Source organism: Hetaerina americana, unplaced genomic scaffold, assembly GCF_022747635.1.
Source record: "Hetaerina americana unplaced genomic scaffold, ioHetAmer1.1.p SCAF_3, whole genome shotgun sequence".
NCBI classification, from domain to species: domain Eukaryota; kingdom Metazoa; phylum Arthropoda; class Insecta; order Odonata; family Calopterygidae; genus Hetaerina; species Hetaerina americana.
Window position 1 is genome coordinate 30782422 of NW_027286874.1, and position 12735 is coordinate 30795156.

Sequence of the window (12735 nt, forward strand, 5' to 3'; positions counted from 1 at the left end):
AATGAGATTAGTTGGCTAACGCCACAAGTCAAAGGATATGGAAAGGGTAAATAGGGAAAGGAATAAGAAAGGCGAATACGAATACGCGTATTCCGGCCAAAAAGTAGCCCTCTTCAGCGTACTAAAGATTGTTGAACAGGCTGAAGACTGTTTACGGCTATTGGAGTTTTTTTCATTTATTCAAAGCCACTTTTAACTTCTAGCGCATTTCGTTTTTTTTCCTACTCGAATGGTATGGTAACATACTTCTTTCTCTACATCATTCACTTAGGGAACAGATGATACTGATGATGACACAGGTAAAGCGAGGAAAGAGGACAGATTAAAAGACTTCATCCAAGAAGCAAGATGCTACGGAAAAGCTGCTTATGACGAAGCATATGAAGAAATCAGGCGGTATAAAGAATATACAGATGAATGCTTGAGGGAGAGATTAAGAAAAATGATCCTGGAGGAAGAATCTGTGGCCAATCATGAAATTGAGTGGTACAATGCTGAGACATGTAAGATGCAGAATTATTTCAAGCAGTATGAAAAGGACATAATTGAATTGGTTCCACATTTCAAGTGGTCTGAATACAAAGAGAAACCGGAGACATACTTTAAGGATGTATTTCAGCAGGTTTGGATTGATGTCTTTTTCTGTGGAGTCAAAATATGTACATACTATAGGTTTAGTTTTCTTAATTTTGACGGTTTTCAATGTTTGCCGCAAATTTATTATTAGGCGTGTTCTTATTATTTAAAACTATTAGATACCTAAATGAATAAATTACTATTCTAAATTTATGACCTGCTGGTATCTTATCTACTTAAAGTTGATCAGGTTTCACAAAATATGTTTTTTTACCCATCAGATGTTCAATTATTGATTAAAATTTTTATAAATTCATTTGTATACATTTTTCAATTCAGGTTATCAGTGTGACAGAGGCTCATATTTCACAATTTAATGGTGATAGCATATTGCTGAAAGAAGCATTGAAAAAAGGCCGCTGCATATTTGTATGTTAACTCACGTGATGATAAGCAACAATCCATTCAATATTTTGAAGCCAGCTTTTAATTTATTACACTTAGCAATTTCAATGAATATTGATTTTCATTCTATAAACTTCTCTTTTTTTCTTTCTAATTTGGTCTCACCATTACTAGTCAAATATATTTTATTATGAATCTGATTGTGCGCCATTTTCTTCTACTCGTATGCTCTCTTTATTATCGTATGCACGGAGCGTTACTAGTTATTTTATCGCATCCTATCAAGATTTTTTTCTCTCAAACCGCGGGCTTGTTGTGGCTTAACTAATTTATTTATTTTGCATTAGTCCGAAAACAGCACTTCAACCTTTTCATCAGGCTTTGAACACTGATATAACAATTTGACAATTGCATAAACCCAAATTTTCAATAATATAGGCAAGGAGTTTTAGGCCTCATTTTGGAAAACCCGGAAGAAATGTATAGAAAGCTGAAAATGTATTCTGTTCAACTAATTTAACGGTATAAAAAATCCTTAAGTTCCGTCGCCTGCTTCATCGTTTTTGTAATGTCATATGTCACCATAAACGAGCAATATGTACTCAACCAGGGCGGGAATAAAGGGGAGTTTTCAAATGTTTCTCAACTAGTTGAACACTGTGTGAATAAAATGTTTCAGTTTTCTATGAATATATTCCGAATGAAAACTCAAAATTCCTGGGTTATTACTGTATCTCATACAATCAGAAGCAGGCGAAGGAAATATTTGCTGTTTTTTCTTGAGAAAAATTATTTCAAGAATTGCGCGATTTCTTTATTGCTCATTTGGCACTTCGGCTGATTTGATAACGGGAGCCTAAACACCAATATTGTTAAGAAATTAGTGAAGTCTCTTGTAGATATATCCAAATGTTATTATTTTATGACTGGTTTCATCACATTTGTGACATCATCAGAAACTCTGGGCACCGATATCTTCAGTGATAGGTATAAACAGAGCTTCACATTCTCGTTGCCCGGCTCCTCCTCCTCACATGTACATGTCAGTCACCACCATGGATTCCTTCTTTTGATGAGACTTCAACTTAAACCGAAATTGGGACGAGGAATTAGTAGAACATTTCTCATTATTTTCTTTACTCTTTACTTCAGAAGATTGATTTACTAGTGCTCCACATGGCTTCTTCTAACATCATTATATGCGTAGGTATGCATGTAAGATGGCGAGAGAAATTGGCAAACGCCGGTTAGAGAATATCTCGTCATTGAATTAGAAACAGGTCATCAACCGACACAACTTCCCGGGTGCAGATGCAGACGGGGACCATAATTTTGCTGTCAAGAAATGCATTATGATATTCAAAAGAATTACGAGGAGTAGGAAAGCGCCAAATTGGAACCTAGAAGTTTTTAATGGGAGTAAAAAGGAAGAGGTAGCAAAAAAGTTAATAAAAAACAGATTGAGGATAGAGGACTGGAAACAATTGGGGAAAGGTGCGTGAAGCGTAAGGATAGCATAGGGAAAGCAGCAGAGCAAACGATAGGAGCGGTAGAGAATAAGAGAATTAAGTAGCCATGGGTCATGGGAGAGATGCATCAGAGAATGAATAAAAGAAGAAATTGGAAGAAAGTAAACACGGAAACGAAGAGTAGAATTAACAGAGCTATGTAAAAAACTTGGCGAGAAAACAATAGACCTGAGGAAATGTGGTGAAAAGATCAGTGTGAGGGTATGGCAAATTTATAGACACAAGAGAAGGGAGAACCCCTGTCGAAGAAGGTAAGGGTATTGTCAGGTAGAAAGGTAAAAACTTTATATACCATAAGGGATAAAGCATATTATTTATTAAAAGAGCCAGAAGATATTCAGGGACAGTGTAAAAAATACAAAAAATGAAGAGGTTGATGGTAAAGGATTATCCGAGCCAATTTATAAATAGAAATGAAAAGTAACGTTCACGGGGTTTCTTAGGTACAGAAAATATCGTTCTTGGCACAGAAAAAACAGGGATTTAAGTTGAACAAGACGACAACAATAGATAACATGCCTGCAGAATTACTTAATGGTTAGGATAAAATAGAAGGAATGGATTCTTTGAACTTATACGCAGTATTTATAACGAAGAAATGTAAACAGAAAAGTTTCCTTGGTCAATTTTGATCCCAAGTCCGAATAAAGCAAGGCAGCTGCATGCGAGGACTGTATGACAATAAGTTAAATTTCATATCCAGCAAAGGTAGTTCTCAGAATCATAAATTGAAGGTTAGAAAATGGCGAAAACAACTACCCGGAGGAATATTAGCTTGGCTTTAGAAAGGGGGAAGGTATGCGTGACGCCATCGCGCCAATGAGAATTTGATAGATAGGATCACTGAATATAATCATGATGCGTCTGCTTGCTTCGTAAATTTTGTTTAGGAGTTCGACCGCGTCGCGTGGGCATTAATCAAAATAAAGCGAAATATGGGGACTCCCGTAGGGATTGGCGAATTATCCGTAATATGTATAGGAATCAGACGAAACAGGTAAGGGTAGTAGAGGGAGAATCGGAGTGGGCAGTGATTGACAGGGGAGTGAGACAGGATTACCCGTTATCGCTGATACTTTTCGACAGACATGCTGAAGAAATGCCGAGGATATAATGGGAAGGGCTGGAGGTGGGAATAAAATTTGGCGACGAGATGATTGAGTTACTTAGGCGTGCAGATGAAGCATTAGTGAGTCAGACAGCCAGGGGAAAGCAGCTATTATTGAGTGCTTTATAGGAAAAATGCTAGAGGTATGGGATTAGGATTCATCACAAGACAACAAAAGTATGAGATTCTCGAGAAATAGGAAATTTAACTGAAATATTTAAGCAGGAGGAAATGAATTAGAGAAGATAGAGCAGTTCATGTACGTGACCAGTATTTTAGAGGCAAAGGATATTTAAGCGGAGAGGGCACTTTCAAGAAGAAGGAAATTTTGGACGAATACACTGGGTAAAGATGAGAAGAGGTTTGTGAGATGTGGATGCGAAGAAGAGTGGAAAAAATATTTTAACAGAAATGAAGGCAGCAAATTCTAAAGTAGAGTGGGGAGAGAGAGGAAGTTACTGAGGGAAATATGAAAAGGCAGAGAAAGTAAATGGAGGAAATATTGACAGGCCGTGCGTGATACGAGGGCTGACCGGAAAGTAACTTACTGTATGTTTCGGGCTAGCGTGGCGGTGGGTAGAGCCATCTTGGTGTCTAAACGTCCGTGCACTCGGTACGCATCCTCCTGTGGTAGTGTGTAGACTGTGGTTATTCTACTTTGCTCCCTGCGAGCTGTTAAAATGTGTACTGCAATAGAAAATCCCACGAGTTGTGAAGCGCGATCTATAATTAGGTTAGTAAGGGAAAAAATCACAAGCCAATTGAAGTTCATAGTGTACAGAGACGAAATAATGAGTGAAGGCGGAGTGGGGCAGTGGTGCAGTTTAAAAATGGCCGCACCAATGTTCACGACGAGGACCGCAGTGGTCTCCCTAGCCTTGTGATAGATGAACTGACGGTTAAAATCAACGAAAAATTCATGAAAACTGCCAATTTAGTATTATAGATCTTTCTCGCTAGAGGTGGCTCGCAACACAGGGCTTTGATAGTGACGCAGAATTGTGTGCTGGTGTAAATAAGTGGTTAAAATGTAAGGCAGCAGATTTCTTCGGAGACAGAATTGAAAAGCTTTTGTATCGTTATAATAAATGCCTCAATTAAAATGACGACTGGATAGAAAAATATCTTAAGAATTTGCCTTTCAAATGTATGTAATAAAAATTTTTCTTGGCACTAGTTTCATATTTTATGTCAAAATGTAAGTTACCTTCTGAACAGCTACCGCTGACAACTCGCGGGATTTTCTGATGCAGCGCATATTTTAATAGTTCGCAGTGAGTATCGTATAAGAACCACAGTCAGATACGTACTGTGTGTAGGAACGTTTAGACACCAAGATGGTGGCTCCAACCCTACCTATCGCCACGCTAAGCCGAAACATTAGTTACTTCCTTGACAGCCCTCGCAGAGGGGAGAATGTCTGGTGTACGAGGTAAAGGAAGGGAGTTAACTTTTATGGCAGCGTGGAGGCAGGTAGCAGCAACGAAGAAATAAATGGGAAGCTCTCAGGATACTTTAAATACACGAATATTAAGGGCCGATCAGTATCTACCTTTAAAATAGGTAGATACCTCTTATCTAAGACAACCTCTCTTAAAAGTCAGTGAAAAAAATGAGTTTTAAGCACTGAGGATTACCTTAGTATCTAAATTTTTAATTTTTAATGATGACATGGAAGATATAGTTACGATAGAGCTCAACATTTACTAAAAAATCTGGTAAATATTCAATTTTAATAGTGAGGTTGTCGGACGAATTTCCTTACTACGTAATAAGTCAAACCACGTGTTATGACTTACCGTCATGTAGCATTTCACAAACTACGAAATTTCACTGTAATTACATATACATATACTCTAGCCTCTATGTAGGCAAGGATTAAGCCTTATTAGCTAATCGTCACTGGAAATATTTTACAGTGTCCTCAAAGGCCAGTCAACAGTGCTTCCGACGGCCAAGTTAAAAAGATCATGATGTCCATAAATCAAGTTCATGTAAGTCATATTCCGTTTTGAACAAACATTCACAAATTATCAATTCACTTGTCTAATCTCCGACGGTTTGCCTAGGTTGATAATCTATCGCTTGAAAAGAGGCTTGACAAAATCTATCGCGATATTGCCATGGAAAACGATGAGCTTGAAAAATTGCTGAATGAAAATAATTGTCATTTGGAAAGTGTCGAAGGATTCAAAGTGAGGTTTGTAATATATTGTTTCCTTCTCTAAGATTTGACATCTCCCAGTAATCCAGCCTGAAATAACTAGAGAAAAATAGTGCACAGACGTTAAGAAGAGCTTAAGCTTTCAAATGTTTTATTATAGGTAGCTTGTTATTATTTGTTAGTATAGTATTTAAGGTAATTTTTGATCGTACACAAACTTAATAGCCCTACATTTCTTGGCCTCGCCTACCGAGACACGGTCCGACACCTCACACGGCAATAACCCCTTATTCAATTCTGCATACATTTTACCTCCCTTCATTCCGTCCAATTTGCCTATTTTTTGTCTTCCTACCTAGCCTCCTAGTTTTCTCACTTTTGTCATGTCTTTAACATTCCATCGCCAGCCGAAATGGTCCCCATTCACCTTTCCTATCACCCTTGCATTTCTCCAAAAAATCCCATTTCCTTCCCCACAATTCTAAGTGGTTCTTCATTTGTAAACTTTTTCATCCACTTTACCTATCCCATACTTTTCCAAACCCACATTTCAGAAGCCTTCAGTCTACGTGGACCATCTTGCTTCAACTACCATATTTCTACTCCTTAAAAAAACGCTCCATGTCAAAGTTTTCAGTTATCTGTTCTTAACTCAACGTCCCAGCCATAAATTCCCTACTCCGCGTGACGTCTATGTCTAACACAATACGCCTGCTTATATTACAATTACCTTGACCATTTTGGTCTAAAACACTTCCGAAATAGATAAAATGTTCCACCTGTTATACACACACTACAGGGTACGTTCCAAAAGTAATGTATATATTTTTCAAAGTAATTTATTGAACAGATTTGCACTAAATCTTAAAATTCTTCAAATTACTGTCATTGGGCCTCTACAAATTTTTTCCAGCGACTTTGCCATGACGGGTACCCGCCCTAAAATTCGCCTTCGGGGACCTCTCGCAAGGTCTTCGTCACGGCTGATTGGATCTCTTCTATGGACGGAAACGGGTTCCTTTCAGGGGCGCCTTAATCTGAGGGGACAAAAAGAAGTCTTCTGGGGAGACGTCAGGATTATAGGGGGGTGGGGAAGCGTTGGTACCTGGTGTTTGGCAAAGAACTCGCGGACTCGTAGCGCGTTGTGGCGAAGCGCATTTTCGTGATGGAGTTACCAGGTAACGGAGATGTCTTTTCTCGACCTGATGACCCTTTTTCGGAGTCTTTCCAGCACATCCACACAGTAGGTAGCGTTAAATGTCTATCCTTGAGGAACCAATTCCTTAGGGACCCCTCCTTTAATGTCGAAAAAGACAATGAGCATTGTTTTCACTTTTGATTTGCTCATTCTTGCCTTTTTGAGCTTAGGGGTCTGGTCGGTGTGCCACTGAGAGCTTTGGTTTTTTGTTACTGGGTCGCTTTCAAAAACCCAGGTTTCATCACCAGTGATGACACTGTCCAAATAATCAGGTTCGTTTTCAATACGTTGCAAAAGTTCACTTGAAATTTCCGCTCGATCGTCTATTCCATTTTTTTCGTGACACGTTCGGCGTGCATAGGTTTACAATAACGGATATCCTGCCGCTTCCACAGCTTGAAGAGCACCGAGACTGGTTTCGCGGCAAATCTCTACTCCAAGTGGTTCGGTCTCACTCCAACCAATAGGAGCGGCACGGGATATTCAATTGCATTACTTTGGAACGTACTCTGTTGTTTATCACCTTCGATTTTGAAGTTCAACTTTTTCCATCCGCAAACCTGGCTTCCTAACATTGCCCATCCAGGCTCTCCATCCCCTACTTGACGCTGAGCAGTCTGAGACTTCTACAGGTTGCGGATGTCTCCTATCCCTTCAATCTATTCCTATTGTCTGCTATGCATGCAATGATTCTACCCTATTCACTCTATCAAACGCTCTCTCGAAATCTAAAAAACAGACAAATGCATCATGATTGTATTATCTGTTCATCTCTATTGGTGACCTCATTACTGATATCATTACGCGTGGCCTCTCTGATCACAAGCTAATCAAGCCTTAGTTAATCATTTTCTCTGCTCTCCATCCTCTTTATTGATGACCCCATGAACCACTTTAGCTGCGTGCTAAATGAAAATTATTGTTTCCTAGTCCTCACACATAGCTGCCTTTCCCTTTTTAGGATTAGGCCTAACATTTGTCTGATAAAATCTTCTGACCAATGTCCGTCCTCATATATGCTACGAATTAGTCCATAGAAATCGTCATCCCACCTATTCTAAACCTTAAAGTAGTTCCCCGAGAATGTTGTCCACCCCCGTGGATTTCATGGATTTTAATTCCCTAATACCCTTTCTATATATCCTTATCATATATACATGTATTACTTCCATTTCTCTTGAATATTCCCTAGGTCAAATAATAATATTTCCGAATTTTCTTTAATTGTTTTCAAGGATTTTTTCGTCTCACTTCCTGATAGTGCTTTCACCTTCCTGTGTAACGCACGAATTTCACCCTTTCCGAACCCTCGCAAGGTGTCTTCCACCGAGCATTTTTCTGTTAGTTTCCATCCTAAGGTTTTTACTTAACTCTTTATACTTCCTTTTACCTAAATCTGTGTTTACATTATTACTATTCATTTCGACCGCAGTCAATGGCTTTCTTGTATTTTTCCTATTAACACTATTCCTATAGTTTTGTTTGCGGCTTTAAATTTCTTTGTTGATAAGTTCCCTTTTTCTCTTTTGTAGAACCTAGCTCCATGTCCTCGCCCATTATTTTCGAACAGCCTGTTGATTCTCCTGTCAGTGCTTCTGCACTCTATTTCCCAAACCGTCTTCCCTGTTTCATCTCTTCGAATCTGAAGCTGCACTTCATTGTTTCTCAATTATGATCTGAACCCGCATCCGCTAACGGGAACCTGTGAAATGATCACGCTTTTCCTAGATCTGTGCCTTACAATAATATACTATATATCTAGCTGATCTTCCTGAATCTGCAGGTATTTCCGTGTAAACCTACGCCTTTTGTGGCGCCTAAACCAGGTGTTCGTCATGATTAACCCCAGACTCTTACAGAACCATTACTTTCTCCTCGCGATCATTTCTTGTTCCTAAACCGTAGTCCCTTTCCTCATTACCATCTCTTCCTTCACCCATCGTCACCTTCCAAACCCCCTCATCACCAAATGTTTCCTGCCAGGTATACCCCCAATTATTTCCTCTGACTGATCGTGTAACCTTATCGACTTCTTCCTCATTATATAATTGATCGGTGGCATCTAAGTCTGAACTAAGACCAAGTTCGCGGATTCTGCTTTTACTTCTACTGATGGGATTATATCAATCGCTTGCTCTATGTTTACTACGTTTCTATCTACCCTGTCCCCCGGTATTATTGCCATCCCTCGCCAGCTCTTCCCCTCCGCAGTACATCACTCTATAAATACCGTTCCAGTAATGGCCGCCATCCTTCCATCTCATCCATAAACATTTATATTTCCTCTCTCGAACTCTCCCTTTATATACTATGATTTTCCTGTCTACAAAATTTTATGATTCTATTCCAACTAGTTCAGACCTCTTTCCGTATCTTCTCTGCTGTTGCTGTCACTTTATCTTTGCAAGGATTTTGGATATGACGACCGCGGAAGCCTTGGCTCTCCCACTGCCGGGAACGATACACAGCCGATGTGGCCCAGTCCTATAGTTGCGTGGACTCAATTTCGTTATGGGGTTCATTCTAGCTGCGAGAGGAAAGCATATTAAATGGGAGTATATTTAGACAATATCTGAAAATCAAATAAAATACGAGGAGTAGGCACAGCCACGGTAATCTTTCTTTCCCCAAGGAAGACCTCGTTTACCATACGTGTTCTCCCTCTTCAAGACTAAAACGACCTTTTAGTAGTAGCCATTGGGACAGTGATAACCGGAAAAGGGTGAGCATTTGAAGTAGCTCTGGGAGCATTTTCTTAGACCTATCAGGTACAATAACATTTTTTCTGTGATGTGAAATCGTGTTGAGGAGCCTTCGTAAGATTAAAGCTTCACTAGAAAGATCTTAAGGACTTAACTCGTACTTGTGGAGGGTGCCTTCTATTTCAGAAAACTTCTTCCACTCATGCACTTGTAATAAGATAGTCGACAACCGGATCACCTTCTCCATCCTACAGAAATATCGGAATTGGATTTCTCATGGCATCAGACAATACCATTACAATCAGTACGTTGAAGGAAATGGATTTTCCTTTTACTTTTGGTGACACATGGGTAGGGGCGTCGAGGTATTCATCCCATAAAGTAGACGCGACGGATACCGCTCTTTGTAACGTTAAAACAGTGCGCTCTAGACCATAATTTCCTATCTCGCTCCTGACTAGAAGGAATTTCAAGGAGCGCTATAATTTCAAGGTCCTGTTACTTCTCTTTTAAATTGGTAGCCCAAAATACTGAGTGGAAAGTGTAGCCCTTGGATAATGACTGCTACGTCCACGTCGGATTTTTCGACGTCATCTAAGAGATTGAAAAGTGCAAGATACGTACACCTCACACTGGGAATAAAATCACTGATCCTGTGCTGGGTGGGGTAAGAGGAGATGAGCAATTTCGGCAGGTCCTGTCCAGCAAAGCCCGTTAGTCCTCGCGGATTCTCGTTCCCAGCACGGCTTGCGTGACCTCCACTGATGTGCTATTGCATGTGATTTTGTTCAACACAGCAGCAATTCCATAATGTTAAATCATTTTTATCGTCAAGCAGGTTTTAATGTGGTCATTTAAGTCTGGCATGATTTCAAAGAGTCCCGATAAATAGGGTAAACTTTGATAGTAGAAATGTTCGTTTGGTGAGTTTTATTTTATATCAGAGCATGTTATTTCAAAACATTTAGTATGCACTACTACTTCATGACTTCAACGGTCTATTCCACGAAGTTTTAAAACCCAAGGACAACGTTGAAAGTTCCTTTTAGGAGGGGTAGTTTTGACACGAGAAACTTCTTTCCCTTCAGTTTGGAGTGTGTACTTATCGTGGAAAAATATTGAAATTTTAGATTTCATACGTTTTGGATATCACCATATCGTTTTGATTCAGACGGGTTATATTCAAAAGGCGAAGAAAAGTATGAGGCCGTTTCCTTTCTCTACATTCACGGTAACTTCCGCCGGCACGGGTGAGCTGCGAGCTAGATAGATAGATAGATAGAGGTCTTTATTTGGGTAGAAGGTAGCTAGAAGGAAATAGCAGCTAGTTGGACTGAGTAGATACTACGGAGCTGGCGATGTGCGATCGGCGATCTTTCGAGATCACCAAGGGTGCAGTTGAAATGCGACACCTAAATGAGCACTGACAAAAGTAAACTTTCAACGCTCTCGCAACAGGGTAATCGTAAGGGAAATATCCCCTCTTTCCCCGTCTTTCATAGTGCCAGCTTTCCATCAAAGCGTCCAAATTAACTTTACCTAACCGCTATCCTTGAAGCACTCATCCTATCTCTTTCGAATTTCTTCCATCCCATTTCACTCTTTCCCTGCCATTTTTTCGTTTCTCTTTCTCACCAGTTTGTTATTGTACTCTTCTCCACGCTTGTATCTCAAAAACCTGCCATATGACCTCTCCAGTGAATGTTGAATATAAAATACCATTTGGCCATAGAACATCCATATAACAGTCTTCACTAATAATTCCTTGACACCTGTTCTCGGGAATTCGGATCTTCAATTCCCTCTTAATTGTAATGCCTATTTTGCAGATGTTAATTTTCTCCTGATGGCCTCAGCATCATACTTCCTTTTCCCCAAAATACTGCCGGGAGACAGAGTTCTTTCTACGATAATGCTTTTGTGCCCTTTTCAATACTCTCTCATGCCAATTTAAGTATTAATTATTTAATTTTCTTGACCTCCAGAAATATGTTGGGGGAAATATGTATCTTTTATTAGAAGATTCATGAATATTAAATAAATAGTTTATGAAAAATCTCCTATTTGGACGATTTGAAGTATTTCTAATCAGAAAAGACAAAACCCCAATGTTTTTTTAGACTATAATTTTAATAATTCCGCCTTAATTTTCTTGAAAGGAAAATGTTATAGTAATTAGAGTAAAACAAGCAGTGAAGGCAAGTGAAGGCAGAGGCACATCATGAGGTGATTTGATCTTAACCAGAGTCAAAATCAGTTTTCTCCATAAAATAAAGTTTTAAAGGCAATCTATCCTAAATCAATACCTTCCAAGAAAAGATCTTGAGAAATTATTTTGAATTCCTTTTGACAATGCATTCAGTTTTTTGTGTCAATCAAAAATCCATTACCTTAGTTTGAAAATAAATGAATGAATAAAACTATGCTTTATTGGCAGCAATGAAGTGCAATAATTTCTTTTTTTCTGTTTATGCACTGATTTTCTATTAACTTACTTCCATTCATCATTTAATTATTTCCATTTCTATGTTTCCACTGCGTACCAATCATGTAAATTATAATTGAAAAAAATGATGATGAATAATTGGTTCATGTTACAGAATTCATGACATGGATAATACGACAAATACAATTTTAAGTGAGATGCAGGAATGTTCCAGAGAGGATTAATGAAGTGTGGACATTCTTCTTCCTGCCTATGATATTTTTAAGAATGAATCTCCATGAAGATAAATAGAAGCTATACTAATAATGGAAACATTTCAAAATCTGAAATTGAAGAGCTGTTCAAACTGTATTATTTTTATATTAAAGCAGGCTTTAAATTTCCATTTCCTACTAAATTAAAATAATTTATCCTAACTAAATAATTAAACCTATCTGCCAGACATATCCTCAAAATTTAAACAATATCCCTTTAAAATTTCCAGTAGGGTACTCATTTTCATCAGGTAAAATGAAAAAATAAAGATATATTACAACTACATAGCATATGAAAACACTGGAAAAATGGCTATAGCTAGAGATTTTAGAAGCTATATGTATTCCTGTCC